This window comes from Passer domesticus, chromosome 7, assembly GCF_036417665.1.
Source record: "Passer domesticus isolate bPasDom1 chromosome 7, bPasDom1.hap1, whole genome shotgun sequence".
NCBI lineage: Eukaryota > Metazoa > Chordata > Aves > Passeriformes > Passeridae > Passer > Passer domesticus.
In genome coordinates this window covers 32,459,694-32,480,705 of record NC_087480.1, presented here as the reverse complement: position 1 = coordinate 32,480,705, position 21,012 = coordinate 32,459,694, and the positions used below count along the sequence as shown (strand labels likewise).

Sequence of the window (21,012 nt, the reverse complement as noted above, 5' to 3'; positions counted from 1 at the left end):
CTACCAGCCTCTTGTCCTCCACGTGGCACTTGCAGCTTTCCTGGGCCATGAGCCAAGGGGTGCCAGGGCTGTGCTGACAGGAGGACACAGGGCATGAGAGATCTGGCTCTGGAAGGGCAGGGGGCAGAGGTTTTCTCAGGGAACTGTCCCATGAAGGCTCCCTGTTGGGCCAGGCTGGCCTGGAGTGTGGTGTGGGAGCTGCTGTGTCCCAGCCCCGAGGCTCCTGCTGCTGTGGCCCCGGTGGCAGGGAGGGATGGAAGGCAGGTGGAAGCCCGTGTGTTTTCTGTAAGACAGAACTTTGCTCTTGCCCTGTCCCTCACAGCCTCAGGCCCTGGAGTGGCTTGGCTTTTCCAGGCTGCACCATCAATGACATGGCAAACCATTCCTGCCAGGGGCTCAGCAGGGAGGGGGAAGAAGCCTTGGACTGAGCACGGGCTCTGAAGCACAGCTCATCCTTGGTGGCACAAGCTGGCCTGTGACTCCTGGGGCAGGAGGAGCCCCTGACCCAGGGGATGAGCCTTGGCTTGTGTGAGGTGTGGGAGAGCCACGAGCCTGAGGAATTTCACTCTGGAAGCTTTGCAGCCCTGAGGTGTGATATTAATTCATCAGTGTCCTCTAAGGAAAGGAGCTTTCTAATTAATTTTTATAGAAGTATCTTTCTTGTTTACACTGATTAATATTAAAAATGCTAATATGTATTTTTTAATGCTAACCACTGGCAAGGAGACCACACTATCACCCTTGATTAATGCCAGCTTTCATGGTGTTGACACAGTGCCTTCTCGCTTCCCAAACCTCTTTTAAAAATGAAAATACACTGTAAAGCCCGCAGTGAGGGGTCCAGGCTGCCTGGGGGCTGGGGCAGATGTCCTGGCCAAGGCTGTGTGCCTGTCTTCCTGCCTGCTGGGTGCCACCACAGGGGACAGGGCAGCGTGCCCAGCCTGTGTGTGCATGCTGCTGTCTGCTATTAAACCCTGCTTCCCTGCAGTTTCAGGGCATGCATTTATTTCAGGCTTGTAGAGGTTTCCATTTGTATTCCACCATTTCTGTTGCTACCCTCTCGAGGCCAAGGCCAGCAACCAAAGGCGTCATAACAATAAAACTCAGCTGCAAGTTATTTGCTTGGCATCATTGCATCTGCCAAACAGCAATATTAATTTTGTCTCTCAATGAAGGAAATATTCTTCTGATTAGCCACGGGGGCAGCATTTGTTCTAGAAATCAGCCTTTAATAGGCCCTTATATCATGCTGTAATTCAGATTGCTAAGCCAAGAAGAGCTTTTCACTGACACGCTTGGGGTCCCCCGCTGGGCTGGGCACAGGATGAGCACAGACCTCTGCCCTGGTGGGAAGGAAAATGCCGTGGTTTGGACTGGAAGTGCTGTGGGGAAAGGGGGGCTGCAGGACAGGGAGGGCAATGGGGAGGGACAGTGTCACCCCAAGGTGCCATCCCTGTGGGGACAGCCAGCTGGGGATGCTGCCCTGCTGCTCCCCTGGACCCTGAGATGGGGACAGGGACAGGCTCCCCGGGCTGGGAAGCTTCCCAGGGAGGAGTTCCCAGCACCAAGGGGGTTGGAGAACACACTTTGTGCAAGAGCACACTGCTGTCCCCCAGCCAGGGCCGTGCTGCAGGGCAGGGGTAGGGGTGGCAGTGATTGATGCTCCCACAGCAGGGATTCCTCCCTTGCCTGTGCTCATTTTCTGTGGAGATGATGGTGCTTTTTAAAAACAGCTCCCTCCCATCCCCTTCAGGAGAGAACCCAGCAGAGGTTTCCTGGTCAGGCCCTGGCAGTGCCTAACGCAGTCAAGCTGTGAGTGTTTAATGTGGGCATTAAATACTGAACCTGCCCTGAGGAGCTTCTGGAGGTATTCCCCCGTGCCAGCTGCAGCCCAGCACTGCAGCCCAGCACTGCTGCCCACGTGCTGTGCTGCTCTCACACGAGCCCTGAGTGCAGCTGCACTGGGCCCTGGCTTCTCTGCAGGGCCAGCCCTGCTGGGTCTGGGGCCCTGGCAGCTCCCTGCCCACCAGCAGTGCTGTGTGTTTTCCCTCTCTCAGCACTGTTTTCTCAAGCACAGGAATGTGGCACCAGGCTCCGAGCTCTGTTTTTCTGCCAGGGACCCTACAGAGCACAGCAGTGCCTGTGGCAGCCCGGGGGTGGGTGCAGGTGGGAGCAGCTTCCAGCCCCTGGCTGCTCAGGGGGAGGCAAATGCCCTGGGCAATGCTGAGGGAGCAGATGGCATTGCATTTCTAAGAGTGCTTTTTTAAAGTTTGGGGTTTTTTTCCCATCAATTGCTCAGAAATTATCTTGAAAAAGTGGGTTAGGACAGAGCAAGGAACAGGGATTTTGCTGTTTTGGCTGCAGGGAGTCTGTGTGCTAATAAATTATCAAAGGACCTGTGTCCCCCTAAGAGTGCTGCTGTAAGAGTGCCACTCACCCCTTCCATTGCCACCTCTGGCTGTGGGGACGGGGCTTGGGGACCCATCTCAGGGGCAGCCCCAGCCAGGAAAAGCGAGGGGGTGTCACCAGGCTGTGCCTCCTGTCCCCTCCCACGTCCCTGGGGATGGGAGCCGAGGTGTGCTGCTGGGCAGGGTGGCACAGGGTGCTCCAGGGTGCATTCACCTGCTCCGTGCCCACCAGCCTGCATCCAGGGGCAGAGGCAGCTCTGGGGTGAGCTCAGGGAGGGTTTGGTGCCAGGGCATGGCCTGGAAGCCTTGCTGGCACATGGGGCTGCTCCCAAGGAACCCTTGGAACTGCAGGCTGCAGTCAGGTAGGAGCTTGCTCATCCTGCAGAACATTTCAGGTTTGCTCAGAGGGAACATTTCAGGAATAGGAAGGCATTTTCCTCAGCTGTTTCTGAAGAACTGCCACCATCCATTCCTCGAGATGAATATTGTACCCACAAAGTTATTGTTTCATAAAATATTTCTTTAATAGCATCAAGTTTTAATGCCGTTTCAAATGTGTTTTTGTGTGGGAAGTACAAATCTTTAGGGATGCTTATTTGATAAGGAAGACCTGCGCTTATCTGATAACTTCGGACCTTTCCCGACACTCAGAATCCCCGGGGTCGTGCAGAGCTCCCGGGCAGAACCGCGCAGCACCGCGCTCATGAGCATTTGTTTGGAGGAGGGGGCAGGGGATGTGTGCAGAGAATCAGGCAGTGCCAGCCTGCCTGCCACACCAGCCCGCTGGGCAATCTGCATTTCACTCCTCATCCCGCCCTCTGCTGAGCTCGACACCTCACGTGGCATTCAGAGCAAGAGAGAAATTAGGAATCATTTCCGCTAGACCTGAAGCTTTTAATCATTTCAGTCTGCAAAATATTCGTTGGAGGGTTATCTAGATAATATCCCCAAAATACAGTCTGGTAATATGTAATCAAATATTCGGGTAGCCTGGTTTTCACTTGGGGTTTTTGTTGTTGTTTTGTTTTGTTTTCCTTTTACTTTTGGATGTTGCTGCTGCCCTGATCCCTCCCAGTCTTACACTGTGTGATGACACGTTCACACACGGAGGGAAAATCCCTGGCATCCCTGCCGGTGCTGCACATCCCAGGCGCCCTTCAGCTCGGGAAACAAACTAATACAAGATAAAAGGGAATTATGGGTCTAATAAAAAGGATTATTTTTCCACAGGACAGGCCGTGTGCCTTCAGCCCCGTTAAACAGAGCATCTCCGAGCCTCACTAAGTGTCAAATGAAATGGGCTAATGAAATGGATTAGGATCTTAATAGCACATTTGATTAGTGAAGCTCTCACCTCCGGGCACTCTCTCATGTGTGTTAATGGGCGCTGCGGGGGACAGCTGCCTAAATGAGCCTGTTAATGAGCAAGAGCTCAGCCAGAGCCCCTGGCAGCCCACGGGGAAAGCCGTGTGTCTGTCCAGCGCGGGAAGGTGCGCTTCTGTGTCTGGAAAGAAAGACAGAAAGGAAAAAAAAAAAAGAAAAAAAAAAAAAAAAGAAAAAAAAAAAAAAAAAAAGGAGAAATGCTAATATTTTTTGTCTGACTGTGAGAAAAAAAAAGGCCGGTTTTTTGTTCTTAACTGGTCCCAGTGGGAGGGTCTGACATTTGGTGATGGATGGGGATCTGTCAGTGGGGTTGCTGTGCTAAATGCGGCCGTGGAGCCCTGCGATAACTTCCTGGGATAATTCCCGAGCGCTGTCGGCTCGGTGCCACCGGGGGCTCGGGCACGGCGACAAGCGGCTCAGCCTCAGCCCGATGTAATTAACGTAATTAACGCTTCCCGCAGCGGCACGGGTGCAATCAGTGTCTGCCACTCACTGAGGTGATGATGCTCCGGAGGGCTCGCAGGAGGATGGGGGGAGGGATGCAGGGATGGATGCAGGGAATGATGCAGGGAAGGATGCAGAGAAGGATGCAGGCAGGGATGCAGGGAAGGATGCAGGGAAGGATGCAGGCAGGGAAGCAGGCAGGAATGCAGGGATGGATGCAGGCAGGGCTGCTGCAGGCTGGGCACTGGGGCTTCCACCCACCACAGCTGTGCCAGTGCCTCCCCCCTGCCTCTGGGGCTCCCAAATATCTCCTGAACAAATTCTCATAATGTTTCTTATTTCGGTGTCAGGCAGTAAATAACACAGAGCCATAAACAGTTGGGAGGCAGGGGTTATAAATTGCTGATGCAATAAGCTATCACATATCCTTAAAGATGGGATTTAAAATATTTAAGTGAATAAACATTCAGAGCTGGCCTGGTTGGGTTTTGGTTTTTTCCCATCAGATTGGCTGCAGGATCCAGCAGATTCAGAGGAAAGCAGCCACAAGCTGTGAGCCCTGCACCCACAGCTGTCTGCTGAGAGCAGGAGCTTCACTGTCCTGTGAGATGTCTCTGACTGGGGCTTTTTTATGCTGTTTGTTATTTCAAAATGAGATAATTGGAAGGCTAACCCCCTGAGTGCCTCTCACGTCAGCCCTGCTGGCAAAGCACCTTCCTCCTGGAGTTCTGCCTTGTTCTGAAGGCTGATGGATGCTCTGCAGTGAGGGACTGCTGGGATAACCAGCATCCCAGACACTGCCTGCCTTCACTGTTGGCTGTTCAGGCTCTCTCCAGTACCTGAAGCTTCCAGCATCTTTCCAGTACTTATGAAAAACAGGGAGAGGGACATTTGGTGGGGGAATGGCTTCAGACTGAAGGAGAGCAGGTTTAGATTAGATGTTAGGAGGGAATTGTTCACTGTGAGGGTGAAGAGGCCCTGGCACAGGTGCCCAGAGGAGCTGTGTTTGCCCCATCCCTGGGAGTGTTCCAGGGAAGGCTGGAAGGGGCTTTCAGCCACCTGGTTTAGCAGAAGGTGTCTGTGCCAGAGGCAGCAATGGTTCTCACACCATCCTGGAGCATTAGGAGGGGGCAGGCAAGTGATGCATAAGCTTTCAGTCTTGCTGTTGAAACGGAGCTGTTTCTTCTTCCTCTTTGGGGTTAGCCACTGTGGATGCGAGCCCTGGAGTGCACTGTGGGGTTGTTGTTCCCTTTCTGAGCTGCACAGCCACAGCTGCCCTGCCTGGAGGGTTCTGGGCACGGCAGTGGAAGCTGGGAAGTGTTCTGGAGTAGGAACAGAGGAAGCAGCTCCTGTGAAGGGCAGGGACAAGGAGGCACTTGCCATGTGTGCAGCTTCCAATGGTGTAGCCAGTGACAGAAATGGCCACAGGGGCAGCTTGAAGCAGCGTGCTGGAAAGCTGCACTTTCTGGGAGGGAAGATCCTCATCCTGTGAGCCTTCGACTCCAAAGAGCCACAGAGGAGGAAGAAGGAAAGGAGGAAAACAAGAGAGAAAAAAAGAACAGGGAGACTGCTGTCAGCAGCAGCAAGTGCCACAGATCCCTGAGAGCTGGAAAAACAGGAGTAACCCCTGAACTGGAGTCTTGGCACTACCCAGGCAGCTTAAATAGGTACAAAACAGCTCTCAAGAAGCACAGAAAATTAGGATTTAACAGCCCCTCTGTGCCACACATCCAGGCCTGGACAAGAATCCCCAGCTGTGCTCCCACAGCCCTGCCCAGCATCCCTGCAGGTGAGGGACACTTTTTGGCATGTGCCTGGGTGTTAAATACAGATCTCTGGGGCCTGGAAATTGTTTCAGTAATTTGGCTCACCGTTCCTAAAGCAATTAGTCATTGGAATAACGTTAGCAGTGCCTGATGTCAGCACGGTTTCCATGGCAATGGGCAGATTCCCGAGCAGACAGGAGTGAGGATGTGTGTGTGTGTGTGTGTGTGTGTGTGCAGGGGGCTGGGTGTGCAGGGAGCAGCCAGCCCAGCCCCAGCCCACACCTTTCCCAGCCATCCCAAAGCAGAGGGGCTCCAGTCCCTTTGGTCCTTTGTCCCTTGCTGGCTGCTGGATGGGAAAATGATGGCAGGAGGGAACGTCCCCCCGGGGTGAACCCCTGAAGGAGGGACACCCTGTGCTCTGCAGCAGCAGCCCCAGAGCAGAGGGACACGACAGGCTATTTATTCATGACAAATGTCACTAGAAATTATGTGAAATGCAAGGTCAGGTGAGTTATGGCCTAACTTGTATCATATTTTAGCACACCAGCTCTGTAAGAACATTTATCCTGCTCTTTTCCCCAAGTGCTGTAGCAGCAAAGTGACATCTCACTGTCTGGAGCTTGCAGGGCTCCAGGTATCCCCTGGGAACCTGCTGGGGTGGGAGCAGAGCCAGGCTGAGCTCAGGACACAGGAACAGCCTCCAAAGCCTTGGTTAGGAGCTGGGATTGAGGAAAGTACTGTGGCTGCACCCCTGCTTAGCAGAGAAGGTCTGCCAGGTCTCTCAGCTCCCTGAATTAACCCTTGGCGAGGCTGGGTGAGGATCTCTGCCCAGCCTGGCCCTCCCCTCCACCCTGCAGCTGGGGTCTGGGAAACCTGGGAGAGCCTTTTTGCTCCCACCCTCCCAGCAGGGTGTGACAGGCAGGGCAGACACTTTTCCACCTCCTGGGCACTCCATCTAAGCTGTGCTGGGGGCAGGCTTGGTGAGCTGCTGGAGGCACAAGGGCTGGGAGGGAGCAGAAGGCTTTGCTTCATTCAGAGCAACCAGAGCAGAGCAAACCCAAAGGAGCCAGCAGTGGGGAGTGATGCACGGTGCCCCTCGTTAGGGCAAGCCTGAGATGCAATTTTTCCATGTGCTGGGGGCAGAGCAGAGGGCAGGGCTCCCTCCTTCGGGGCGGGGGCCACACTGGGAATTTTCAGTCTGCATTGGAATGAGCTGCTCCCTTTAGAAAGGGCAGGAACAAGAGGACAAGAGGCACCTCCCAGCACCTTCCAGGCTCTCAGTGGCACCTGTCACAGCTTGGGTCACACGGCCAGACCCCAGCAGCACTTGTGCTGCCGGGTTTTGGACCGTCCTGTCCTCCTGAGACAACTTCCAGCCCGGAAACTGCTGCCAGGGGATGCAAGGGGACCCCTGTGGCTGCTGGGTGCAGCAGGGGGGACTGAGGGACATCACAACGTGTTATCCCAGCCAGCTCCTGGGAGAAAGGTGATCAGGAGAGCTGGAATGTAATCCCGTTGATCCTCCTCGGGATCCAGGCTGGGAGATGACAGTGTGATGTATTCAATCTGCAGATCAGGAGATAGAACAAGAACAAAGGAGCAGGAAAGTGCTGCCGTTTTCTCTGGCACTCAGAGATGGAGCTGAGGAAAGTCATTCCCCAAAAATGCCTTTTTTATGGCAAGGATTCCATGCAGGAGTCAGAGAGGAATTGAACTGCTGTCACAACAGAACCTGGGAGCCTGAGGTGTTTCTGTACCTGTTGAGAAGAAGGTGATGATGATGATGATGATGATAATAATAAATAGTAATAAGAGTAACAAAAGCAACACGAGGAAATAGGTACTTAATGCTCTGAATGGACTGTGAGGCTGATCCAATAATTTGTGTGGGAGCTGAAGGGATGGCTGGTCCCTGGGAAGGTCACAGCCACCTTTGGCTGCCTGCAAAGCCCTCAGTGCCTTCCTGTCCCCCCATGCCTGACGTGTGGCTGCTGTGGTGCCAGGCACAGTGCTGTCAGCTGGGACACAGAGCTGTGGAGGTGCCTGGCCCTGGGCAGGTGGAGCTGCCTTGGCCAGCAGCCTGGTGGCTGCTTTGGTGGCAGTCGGAGCCCTTCCCAGGCACATGCCCAGTTATTGACCAAGGTGTCTGCAGCTGGCAGGGCTGCTGAGCAGCTCGCTGGAGCACTGGTTCTGGAGGAAAATGGCTCTTTCTGTGCTGGCCCTGGGCTCGGGGTCCCCTGAGGGGGACAGTGGCTGTGGCTGACAGCGTTGGTGCCTCTGTGGTGCCTCCAGGGCTTGGCACAGCTCGGCTCTGCAGGGCTGGGGACAGCGGGCCCTGTCCCTCAGCCAGGTGCAGCCAGCTGTGCACACAGGGACAGAGCTCAGGGGTGTGCTGGCAGCCACAGCCACGGGGCAGAGCAGGGGGTGCCAGGCACCAGCAGAGGCTGGAGGTCTCTGGGACAGCAGCATCTTGTGATATTTATCCAGCCTCTCCTGTTCTCATCCCAGAGCACCTACACCCACAGCCCTGGCTTAAAAGTCACAGGCTGTGAGATTAATTGGGCTGTCAATTCTATTTTCCAGCAAATGAACTATCCAGAGAGTCTTTTCCAAGGTCCTATTTCCAGTGGGCAGAAATGTCATTTCAACATTTGGAGAGAAATGTAGGTGGGAGCTTTGTGAAACAGGATTTATATCCTACTCTCCTGTTTTAAAGCTGGAGCTAATTGGAGCAAGCCTTAATGGCCAAGGAGAGGATCTGTTTGATTGATTTGAGTTACTTCATAGCTGTGGGGTGAGCCAAGCCCTAATTGATGCACAGGTTCTGCTGTGGGGTGAGGGCAGGGGTGATGAGAGCTCCCATCTGGAAGGAGAAGTGGGCTCTCTGGCGTCTAATGTGCCTTAGATTTGGGTCAGACCTTGTCCTGCTGGCACACACCACCCTCAGTGCCTGCTTTCACCAGCTGCTGTCACTGCCCTGTAATGTGCTGCTGCCCAGCCAGGACCTCAGCAGCACTGGGGAGACTGGGGCAGTCTGTGCCCACAGGGGAGCTCTGATCCCCTCTCTCCCACCACTGCCACAGCACCTGCCTGCCCTCCTCAGCACCTGAGCCCAGCCACCAGCACGGCTCATCACACCCAGCCTGTTAATAACCAACTAGAAATTAACTTGTATTAGCTTAAATGCAGATGCATTTTCAACAGCCCACTAACCTTTCCATCTTCAGTCTTTGCTTATGTCTTAAAAATCCACTTTTGGTATGAGACTGTCAGATTTAATCCTTTTTAAATATCCTTTTCCCTGGTGAGGCAGCAAGATTTCCCAGGCAGCCCTGAAACTTGCAGATAAGATTTTACTGCAATAAGACATCCAGATGAAATGAAATCTCAATTAAAAGCAGCCTTTTGGGGGGTATCCCACTTTGTCCATGTTTGTCTAAAAGTCTTAAGTGTCTGCTTTCTCACAGGACAGCTCATTTAGGTGTGTCTGGACAAAAATCAAAGCTCTTTGTGCCTCACAAAGGGGAGTGCTGAGCCCTGGAAGCTGGTGTGTCTCTGCCAGCCACTCCTCTCGGTGGGCAAGCTCCTTTCCTGCCACACATCTCCAAAGGGCTCTGCTGGCATCTCCTGGGCTTTTCCTTGTGGATGGAGACCCCCAGGAGCCAGAGGCAGGGACTTCAGAGCAGATTTAGCACGAGGCTCCAGCGGTGCTGGTCAGCACCGTGTCCTTCCCCAGCCCCGGGTGAGCTGGCAGCACATCCCTGTCAGGTGAAGGCCTGGAGCATGGGTTCCTGCTGAGCTCTGGGAGCAACAGGAGCACCCAGAGGCACCTTGGTGGGACCGCAGGGAGGGCGAGGGGACAGCCAGGGGAGGCTGGGGCCCCAGGCACAGCAGGGGAGCAGTGGTGAGGGAGAGCATGTGGGATTCTCTGGGTCAGGATTGAAGGCACTTGAGACAGTAGTTCATGTATGGACTCAGGTGTTTATTATTTCTTGTCAGTAAAACAGTCTCACAACCATGAGTTCAGCAGCAAGACACAAAATGGCCAACAATCTCTTGTTCCAAGGTCTTTTAAGACTAAGCTATCCAATTAAGAACTGACACCTGGATTATTTTCCCTTTTAACCCAATAACTGATCCCACAGAGCCCCAGTGCAGACTTTTCTGCCCAATTACCAAATGCCACCCAAACCTATGAAGAAGAAGGAAGAAGCAGCACGAAGAAGAAACCCAGGACAGCACCCTGTGCTTTCCATCTTGCTTCCATCCACAACATACTAAAAATCCAAAACCTAAATTTCCCACCAACTGATACACCTACACTACTCTCCATAATCTATTGCACAATTTAGTGGGTTCTGGTCTGTCTTGAAGTCTAGGAAACTTTCTCCATGGATGAGGGTCAGAGTCAGTGCTCCCCTGGGGGTCAGGGCACCCAGAGCAGACAGAGAAATATTCCCTGTGCCCGGGGTTTCCACAAGAGCAGAGACCTCTGCCTGTCCCCATGTGCCTGTGGGCCAGCAGGGTGGGGGCCTCTGTGTCCCAGGGGTCAGCAGCAGCAGGAACCCCCCAGCTGCAAACAGTCCTGGGCTCTGCGGGCTGGGGGAGGATATTCTCCAAGGATAGAGAGCTTTGCTTGTGAGTCTCTGTGTGTGAGAGTTATTTATTTATTTATTTATTTAATTAATTCTCTGGCCAAGTGTGGAGCTCCCTGCTGCTGGGTCACTAGAAATAGCTGTAAACAGGACACTGAGGAGGCTGAGCAGGAGCAGGGCTGTGTGCCTGGACTTCAGGGATGGCACTGCCACTCACAGATGCACACCACAGTTAGATTAAAGCCTTAATGGCTGCAATTAAACTTCCTGCAGGAGTGATTTCCTTGCTGAGCTTTTCTCGGCAGCAAACCCTGCGGTGCCAGCGTTTCTCCAGCAGAGAGGAGGTGAAGAGGGGAAGCCCAGCACGAGCCCAGCCAAAGGTGCAGCCTCTCATCCCTTGGCCAGCTCTCAGGGTTGAACAAAACCCTGCTGCAGCTATCTCAGCAGCATTTCTGGTGCACCAGGTACTCTGCAGAAGTAGGGAGGTATGAGGAACAGCAGTGGGCAGGTGTCAGGGTGCAATTGGGCAGCCTGGGGAAAATCCACCCACTTCCAGCAGCTGAGGAAGCCCTCTCCATTGAAATGAGCACGAGGCTCAGCTCAGACACAGGGGACAGGGCCTGGTAGCCACACAGCTGAGGACCTGGGGCTGGACCCAGGGACCTTTGGTGGCTCCAGCTGCCTCTGCAGCACGAGGATGAGCCAACAGGGCACAGAAACCAAACAGCTGTGTTACTCCCTCTCAAATTAAAGCCAACTCTCTCTATTCAGTGGGAAGATAAAAGGAAAAAATAGGATTCAGCCAATCAGGCAAGGGCAAACCCCTCCTTGGCCCCGTGCCACGCTGTGGTGCAATCACTGGGAATGTCTTTGCTCAGCCAGGAGAGCACTGACACGTCCTGGGGGATCAAGAAAGCCTTTGAGTCTGGTTAACAAGCTGGTCTGGGGGAGAAAAACACAGCAAAGAAAGCCAAAGCCATATTTCTGCTCACCTTTACAAACAGGGCTGCTGACAGCGAGCTCTGTTGTAAAGCACTTTGCTGCCTGAGGATGAAAATTGCTAGATGAAAGCTTTGTATATAATTTTTGCTTCAAGTACAACTGTTATCATTTTAAGTGATCTTTAGTGCCTGATTTTGACATCTTCTTTTCAGCCTTGCAGACTTGTTTTCGTTGGCCTGAAGAGCAAATCTGCCCATTTCTGAGCTGAAGCAGCTTTCTGGCAGGGACTGCAGCCAGGTCGGATGAAGGCTAATACAATATTGTTTGTGCGGAAATGGTGCTCAGATGGAAACAAACACAACGAGGGCCCCAGAGAACAGCCAGAAAGTCAAAGCACTGCGCTGCTATCTTTTTTCATTACAGCAGCAGTGCTTCCTTTGAGCTGCCCATTAATTTCTAAGTCTTTAAAAAAGAGGAAGCAAGAACAAGTCAAGAAAGGAGGATCAATAAAACCAAAGGAATGAAAGGCAGCGAGACCAGGCTCATATGGAGGTTAATGTCCAGCTCTCAAGAATTACACCTTCACTGCTGTGGCACATTCAGAGTTCAGGAAAACAAAGACCCCTCATTAACTCATGGCTGCTCTCCTTGGGATCACCAGTGGAAAGATTTGATCCAAAAACATGATGAAGTTGTTCTGGTCCAGCAGGAGAGCAGGCTGACTGAGAACTGAGGAGGGCATGACCTCAGCCATGCCAGCAGTTCTCCAAATGCACGTGGGGTAGGCAGCAGATCTGCTTTCTGGTGGTTGTGAGAACCTGGAAATCAGGGCAGAGGGGTCTGTGGTGCTTTCTGCCAGGCAGAAAGGGCAGTGGGATGCTGAGCAGTCACTTACCACAAGGGTGGTGTCCCTCAAATTAGCAGAACTGCTGGGAGGAGAGTGGGTGAGCAGTGGTGCTCCTGAAACAGCCATCCCCAGGGAGGTGGCTCCTCACCTGCACCAGCTGGGCTGTCCCCAGGGAGGTGTTGCCTACTGCAGCCAGGAGCTGGAAGCTGCCTTCGTGTGGACTTGAAGCAGAAGGAGAGCCCAGTTCCAGGGAGTCGTATCAGGACTGGCACCCAAGAGCCTGGTGGGATCTTCTCAGCTCCCAGCTGCTCTTGGCCCCCTCTCACACAGTTCACAGGCACTGGTGGGCACACGGTGCCCCTCATCACCACCTGGGGCCACCAGCCCTGCTCAGGACCTGTGGGGGGCAGGGGGCAGGAGGAGGATGGCACCACCACGGCGTGGGCACAGCGCTCACTGCCATCCCCCACGGGTGGTGTCCCAGCCCCTCTGCTTCCATCCATTTCCACGTGCCGAGGCAGTGGAAAGCAGCTCCGGCCTGGATCAGCAACCAAACCTGGGGCAGGAGTGAGCTGGGCAGTGCTGCAGGCTCCATACAGGCAGCTAGGTAGGTCAGCCACTTTTAAATATGCCTCTTTGGTGAAAATAGAAGAGAGAGCATCCATCACCTTCAGCTGGTATAAATGCATGCCCTCCTTCTTTCAATCACACCTGCCTGCCTCTTCCACACTGCCAGCCTTTCCTGCCCACAGGAGGATCCTCTGTCTTTTTCCTCGCTCTGTTTAAATTCGCCTCCTTGCAACAGTGGCATCTACAGTAACAGTGAAAATTTTATTATTACTTTGCTTCTCATGCCAATTTCCTGTGCTTCTCATGCCATCTTCTTCAGACACCTTTCCCTTTCTTGTTTCCCAGCTATTATTTTCTGATTTCTAACAGCTGTCAGCCTAACTTCTGCCTAAATTGTTCCCTTCACTGTTTCTACAACACTTCTTAAAGAGCTCTTTCACTTTCCATTCACAGCCGTTTAGTTATTGTTTTTTTCCACCCAGTCAGTTTGCTGGTAATTTCCCCTGATTTATTTCAGCATTTCTGAAGCAGTGAGAGGTTCTATTGCTGGCTGGGGCTGCCCTCTGCTCCTACTGACTATAATCGGATCACAGGCACTGCTCCCCAAGCAATTACCTCTTCTTTAGCAATTAAATCACTGCAGCCATAGAGCATCCTTTTGCATCTGGCTTAATGGCCTCTGTATCAGGATATGTCCGTCTGAACCCTCTGGAAATTCTCCTGACACTCGCCCTGGTCACACACATGCCCAGAGGAGGTTTCCCCAAAACCCAGACCCTGTGGGTGGGAGCCTGCTGGCACAAATTTCTGCTTTAATGCAGCAGATATTTTTCCTTTCTTTTTACTTGCCAAAAATTTAAATAAATTGTAAATTGCCAGGTGAAGCCACCTGCATGAGCGATCAAAAGGTTTTTGTTGCAACACCCTCCTCCCAGGGTGCCCCCAGTCCACAGCCCCTGGATCCTCCAGGCACATCTATTGCCGGCTGCACCGTCTGCATGACATTAGCCTGCAGCTCAGCAGGAGCAGGAAACATTTCCCAGGTGCTGTGTAATTCTCCTAGAACCATAAAACAAGTGGCTGGGCCCGTTTGCCCATTTATCCTGGATCAGATGCAATCCCCCACACGGGCTCCTGCGCCCCTGGTGCTCAGAAGGCCTGTTAAGTGTTTTTGCTGCAAGACTGTAAGAAGAATGATTTATAGCCCAGGGATTTAGTGACATCTTTTTCTTGTTAAATCATCTCTTTCTCACCCAAGGTGTAGGACTCGGTGTCTTTCTGACAAGAAAAACGAAATTTGCTTTTTGTCTTGCTTTTTCCAGTGGCATCTTAGAAGGCTGGTTTGGTTTTTTTTTTTTGTTTTTTGTTTTTTTTTTTCTCTATTGCATCTTCAGCACAGATTTTGGCTGTGCAGGTCCAGGGAGACCTGCTCCTCAGAGCTGAAGGGGAAAGAAAGCCTGGGCCCTTCAGATGACTTTTGCAGCCAACCTACTCAGCTCCCTTCAAGGCTAGGAGATGGCAGGGGAGGACCTGAATTACCTCGTTTTTCAGAGCATCTCCTCTCCTTTGGTGGTGTCAGTGCCAGGCAGGGGTGCAGTGGTGCCCAGAGCCAGCAGCTCCCATGGGAGCAGCTCAGCACAGGGCACAGCTGCAGGGGCACCTGGGGCACCTCAGAGGGGAGGGGAAGCCTCGCTGTCCTGCCTCTGCTTCAGAGAAACCCACAGGCACAAAGAGCCCCAGCCCAGCCCGTGCCAGGAGCTGAACCTGCCTCCAGCTTGGAGAAAGAAACCAACCCAACCCACAAAGAAATAAAGGCTGCTTTGCCTTTCTGTCCCAATTCCAAGCAACCTTCAGTGCCAAGAGCAATAATGAATCTGTATTTTTTCCCTGGGAAAGGCTTTCTGCCTCACTGTGGTACCAGTCCCAGAATGGATGGTTCCAGCCCTTGACCATTGCTGTGATTGCTCTTGGCCTGGTGCTGTTTGTGCTCTGTGGGGGTGTTGGGGGAGCAGCTGGGGCCCGTGGGGCTGGTGGGGGTTACAGCCACTTCTCTCCATGGCCAAGATATTTTACACATGGCTCAGTCCCTGTTTGCTGGGTTCTGTGCTATATATTTTCATTACTGGGAAGAGCTGAGGGCTAAGGATGCTTAAACTGTAATAAATACATAAATTGTTCCTGAATACTCCCAAACACCCTGATGGAGGCCCGGGGAAGACACAATTACCTTCCAGTGTAATTGAAGCCCTCGGAGAGGTCACTTTATTTTCATAGCCCTGAATTTTTTATGACAAATGGTTCCTAATATGCAGCTGACAAAGATGCTCATATGGTGTTGCTAAGTGAGAATATGAGAAAAGGGAGGGAATGTGATTATGGGGCTGCAGAGAGCAGCACGCTGTCTTTCACAGCACCACTGCCCCTGCTCCCTGTGCCAAAGGCACAGCAGGGCTGGAGGGGGAGAGGGCAGGCTGGATGTGGGGCCAGCAGCAGGATTGCACCCTAATCACTGGAGACCTTCAGTCTTCCCTCTTGGACCCTTAGGAGGAGCTGGATGGTCCCCCAGTGCCACCACGGGTGCCCTGGGTGGCTGTGGGGTGGCTCCCAGGCAGTCCCTTGAAGCAGAATCATGAAACAGTTTGGGTTGGAAAGGACCTGAAAGATCATCTTGTTCCAGCCCCCCTGCCATGGCAGGGACACCTTCCACTATCTCAGGCTGCTTCAAGCCCCATCCAACCCAGCCTTGAACACTTCCAGGACTGGGACACCCACAATTTCTCAGGGCAACCTTTTCCAGTGCCTCACCATCCCCACTGGCAAGAATTTTTTCCTCTCTATTTCACCTAAATTTTTCCTGGTTCAGTTTGAACCCTTTACTCCTCATCCTATGACTACAGACCCTGATGGAGAGTCCCTCTTTGGCTTCCTTGGAGGTCACCTTCAGATAGTGCAGCTCTGGCAGGAGGTCAGGGAGCCCCTTTGTTGCCTGTGCCCTGCAGGAGGTGATGCTCTGGGAGAGGAAACCTCGTCCCCTGCGAATGCAGAAGCTGCTTTATCTGTGGGGCTTTGTGTGCTGCATTAACTCCTTGGGACTACAACTTATTTAGCTTTGAAATGGAGCTGGGATTCTGGATGGAAGGGACTGACAGCTCAATTTTTCAGGAATTTATTGTCCCCAGTATTAATTATATGACCCACTTTGGTTGCAGGCTTTTATCTTTGCCTGCCACTCGTTTTACTGTAAATCTCTGTCTGGGCATTTTGGCTCATGGGGTACCCTATAATTTGGTTCTGTGTATTCATTAGTGCTTTCTGATACTGCAGTAAAACCTTTTTGCATAAAAGTGGCTATTCATTTTCTGGCAGTAAGCGTAAAAGACAACCAATGTTACCCATAAAAATAGCAGTTTATTCCAGCAGCAAGTGTCTCCGTGGGAAGCAGAAGGATCACTGCCAGGCCAGCTGCATGGGGTGCTCAGAGAGTGCCCACTCACAAGGGAAAAGCGGAGCCCTGGGCGGGCACTGCTCTGTCCTCCTGCAGAGGGGACGGCTGGCACGGGCACCCTGGGGACCCTGGTGGCAGGAGCACTTCCCAGACTGACACAAAATGCCATATTCTCTTTGTTCTTCCCCTCCCAGCCCGGACACACACAAGGCGATGTGTCTTTGGCCGCTCTTCACACGCTCTGTTGCCGTCTCCCCTGCCACAACAAGCACCTCCCGTTTTATCCCAGCTAACAAATGACAGGCTCTATTATTGGGCTCATTACCGAGGCAACTGGCTCGTGCTCTCGGGCCTGGGCTGCCCCTCCTCAGGCAGCACCACGGATGCTGCTGGCTCCTGGGGGCGAGCAGCCTCCCTGCTCCTCAGCCCCAATTAGGCATTCAGGAAGGGTTCATATCAGAGGATGTAATTCCACTCCCACACGTTCCCCAGAGAAATGAGAGTTAAACAATGAAAAGATTGATTTTCCAATGAATGTCAATTTGTTTTCTAACTGAAATATCAAATTACAGAGGGCTGGGAGGAGGGGAGCACGGCACAGTGCAAGAGGGGACTTGTTTTAAATGGGCAAACAATTAATTCCCAGATTCATTACAACGATTGTAAGTGAGGGTACATGAAACAGTAAATGCATTTAATTTGGAGCCCAGCATTTCCCCTGATGAGCTCGGCAGCTACAATATGCTCTTGCCATTGGAGAAGCTTCCCTTCCACTGCAAAATTTAATTACCTCTTCATTACTCCAGGAAATTGATGGGAGACGGACGCAAGGCTGGAATCTTCACAGGATGCTCCTTGGGCTGCCTCCTCCACCATGCTGGAAGGGCTGTTGAGACAAGGCTGAGTGGGACCTCACACCCAGAAAAGCGCCAGGATCGCTCCTGTCCCTGCAGTGCACGTCCCTTTCTGCAGGAGAAGTGTCCCCTGGCTGCCCTGGGTGCCCCTGGCTGCTCTGCAGGGATGGAGAGCAGGGCTGGATGTCCCCTGCCAGCTCCCCAGCGTGCCCAGATGTGGCAGCAGGCAGCCAGGATGGGGCTGCTGGCAGGAACAGCAGCAGCGTCTGGAGGACAGGACAAGGCTCCTGCACAGATGCTACCCTGCAAAATGGCACGGAGAGGGTGGGTGCTGCTTTCTGCTCCACCAGAGCAGCTCAGTGTCTCCTGACACAGATCCTGAGGATGCCAGCCTCTTGCATCAGTGCCTGGGAGCAGCCCTTCACAGCTTGTGGGCCTGGGAGAAATCAGCAGGATGGCTGTGCAGTAAACAAATGGATCCAGGCAGGCCCAATTGACTTCCCAGGTAATTGCCTAATGACTAGCTGAGAGAAACACGGCAGAGAGAACAGCACAGCCTCCAGGAGGGCTGCTCCAGAGCACCTGACATCACAGGCACGGCAAGGAGGTCAGGTTTGGATCCAGCTGACGCCACAGGTGATGCTCAGTGGGGATCATCATGGCACTGGCCACCCCTGACCCCAGCCCTGCTGATGGCTGGGGAGGATCCAGCTGCCAGGCACAGCTCCCAGGGCAGGCAGCACCCCAGGGGGACCCCCTGGCACTGGTCAGCAGGGAGAGCTTTTGTCCAGCAAGGATAAGGAGAGCAGTGTCCCTTGACTCAGGTGCTGATTTGTGGGTTTCAAGTGCATGCAGCTGCTGTCTCCTTTCCACACTGCCTCCAGCACTTTTGAGGTGCTTCCCCTGGAAAATCAGCTGCAGACAGAGCTGTCAGCAGTGCCAATGTGATAACAGCTTCCGTTGGCAGTGCTGGTAAACAAGTGCCTTGGAAACCTCCGCTGAAAATAGAGTTGTGGCTGTCTCCTGCTCTCCTAGGAGAAAGGAGCATTTCCCCCCACCCAGGCGCTTTCCCCGAAAAGCCCCCAGCTCCCTCAGCCTGCTGGTGAAAAATGCAGCAGTGACAGGGCCCAGATGGAACCCAGGATGTGGAAGCTCCCCCGGGGCTCCCGGGCTCCCCAGCCTGCACCAGGGCACGAGGCAGAGCTCAGCTGAGCTGCTGATTACCTGCCCATCTCTTTTAAGACAGATGATCCATTTTATGGGCTGCCATAAAAGCACAAGGAAACTCACACAAATCAGGCAAAACTGCCATTTCCCCAGAACGATCCTTCCTTCTCTCAGCAGCAGGGACCCACGTGGAGCCCATTAGCAGCACTCCTAGGAGATGCTGGCTGATGCTGGGGAAGCTGCCAAGGCACACACCCACCACGGGAGAGGTCCCAGAGGCCAGCCCACCCGGCACAGGGCTGAGCAGGCATCACAGGCAGCCTGGATGCTCCCAGCAGTACCCAGCCACAACAAGAGCCTTTGGACAAACTTTGGCTTCCCACAAACAGACCCATGCAGTCCTGCAGACTGACCCTCTGGCTTCCAAACTGCTCTTTCTGGTACAATATATTGCAGTTGTGTACAGCAAGGTGATTTGAGGTGTTGGAAATTGCCTGGGGTTTGGGGAAAAGGCATTTTCGAAATGATTTCTTTTACTGCAGAGTGAATGGTGAAATGGCCCCTGAGGTTCCTGCCCTGGCTCCCCCAGCTTTGCTTTTACCTTCCAACCCTGCAGACGTGTTGAAACCCTCAGATCTGAGACCAGCAAGATATGATTCAGCAAGAACACTATAGCACCTTTTAGGTATGAAATTAATGGTCTCTAATTAGGGTGGCAATAATGAGAAGTTATTTAATAATTAATTTCTTCCTATGAATTAGTCGGTGTGTTCTTAGCTCCAGGGCCCTGGTATTTGGCAGAGAACACCTCTGAGCCCTCATGGGGCATCCCCTGGGTGCTGCTGGCAGCAGAACCCCCTCCCTGCCAGCTCTCCAAGGGCCAGAGGGGCAGCCTGGGGAGCTCTGAGCTGCTTCCCCAAGCGCAGCCCCAAATGCAAATCCCTTCAACCACAGAAAAATCTCATTTCAGGCAATATTTCAGCCACAAGAGGCTTCTGCTTCTGCGAAGGGAGGAGAGACCTGTCATCTGCATGCTGGTGTTTATAGTTTGAGCCTGTTTGCTCTTGTTAACTCTGAGTTACTAAATTTATAAGGGAGCATGTAAATCAGCCTTGGCCCTTCACAGGCCTTGAGATGTTATCTGCAGGCTGGGCTGTGCACAGAGGGCCTGAGCTCAGCTTTCAGAATAAATGAGTTTTGGCTGTAGCCACGGAGCCATCTGTGCTGCCAGGCTCCAAGCATCGTGCTGGGGACTCGTGGGTGCTGCTGCTGGTGCCAGCATCACCCTGCCCACAGGGCTTGCCCACCTTGCCCATGCAGTCCCCTGGGCTTTCCAAGCCCCTCAGCCCTGCTGCCCTTGGCTGTCCCCTGGGTGAGGAGCTGACACAAGCAGGACAGTCTCTGATTGCATTTCTGGATGTGCTGTTTTGCCTGGCCTGGTCAGAGCCCCGTGTCAAGGCTCATCTTCTGTGAGGCAAAGCAGCTTCTCCCGTGGGGCTGGAGCACAGTTAAATTCATCACCCTCCTTGGACCCTGCAACGCCAGCCCTGTTGCCATGGCAGGCTCTGGCTGCTCTTTTCACTCCCGCACCCTTCAGAAAGACAGCTCAGATGATTTCTGCCTCCATCAAGAACCCTGAGTGCCAGGGCACTGCAGACCACTGGCAATTCCTCCCTCACAGCCCTGAGTTCCCTGGCCAGAGGGCACCGTGCCCAGCAGCACGGGCACACAGCCCTTGTCCCACCTGAGTTTTCCACCTGCACTGAGCATGCAGCCTTTCTGTGCAGGCTGGCACTCTTACCTGGCCTCCTGGCACCCAGGGCTGGTTCAGCCCACAGAGGCACTGAAGGTGTCACTGACACATTTTGGTGGCCACCTGAGCATGGAGCTCGCTCCATTGGCATCTCCATCCTCATCGCATTTCCTGTTCACTTAGCTGAGCCTCGCTGTAGCTTTCGGGGAATATTGGGAACACTTGCTGGCTCCTTCCCTCTCCCTCCTCTCTGGCTCTTTTTCTGTGGTTGTTCCTCCCCGTGGCTCTGTGTGGCAGGGGAAGGGCAATGTGCCAGGACCTTGTGCAACTCATGCATCCTCTGAGCTGCTTGGTTGGCACGTGGCTCATTCTCAGTCAGCGTGTGAAAACCTCAGCATCTCCCAGCCCCTCCTTTAACCCAGCCCTTCCAGGACCTCTGCAGCTCTGCAGAGGTGTTCTTGGTAGCTGGAAAGTTTTCACCCTCACATTCCTCTGCCCTTTCATGAGTTCTGTGACTGATCTTCACACAGAGCCCTTTGCTTAAACCTGATGCACTGAGGGCTGGTTCTGCCTGGTGTTGGGTGCTGCTCACAAACACATCCCTCCTGCAGGACACTCCTCCTCTCTGGCCTCTGCTGCTGCTGAAGGAGCAAGGGACCTGCCTGTCACAGCTGTACCTGCCTGAAGATCCAGCCTGGCACGAGGATCTCAGTGCTTCAATCACAAATAATTTAAAATTCATTGCTTTTTTTTTTTTTTTTCCTGTGTGCCCACTATTGAGCAAAATCCCCATGGTTCTTTGCTGCATAAATCTGTTGGCATAAAGCAAATAAAGCAA

At 53.1% G+C, this 21,012-nt stretch overlaps 1 long non-coding RNA gene across 1 annotated transcript; it reads left to right on the top strand.

The window, feature by feature from the left end:
• The first annotated feature begins 18,568 nt into the window (after nt 1-18,568).
• LOC135304111 (uncharacterized) lies at nt 18,569-19,666 on the top strand. Its single transcript, XR_010365550.1, has 3 exons — nt 18,569-18,861; nt 18,964-19,106; nt 19,392-19,666. It is a non-coding gene; the product is annotated as an uncharacterized LOC135304111 (long non-coding RNA).
• The last annotated feature ends 1,346 nt before the right edge of the window (nt 19,667-21,012 follow it).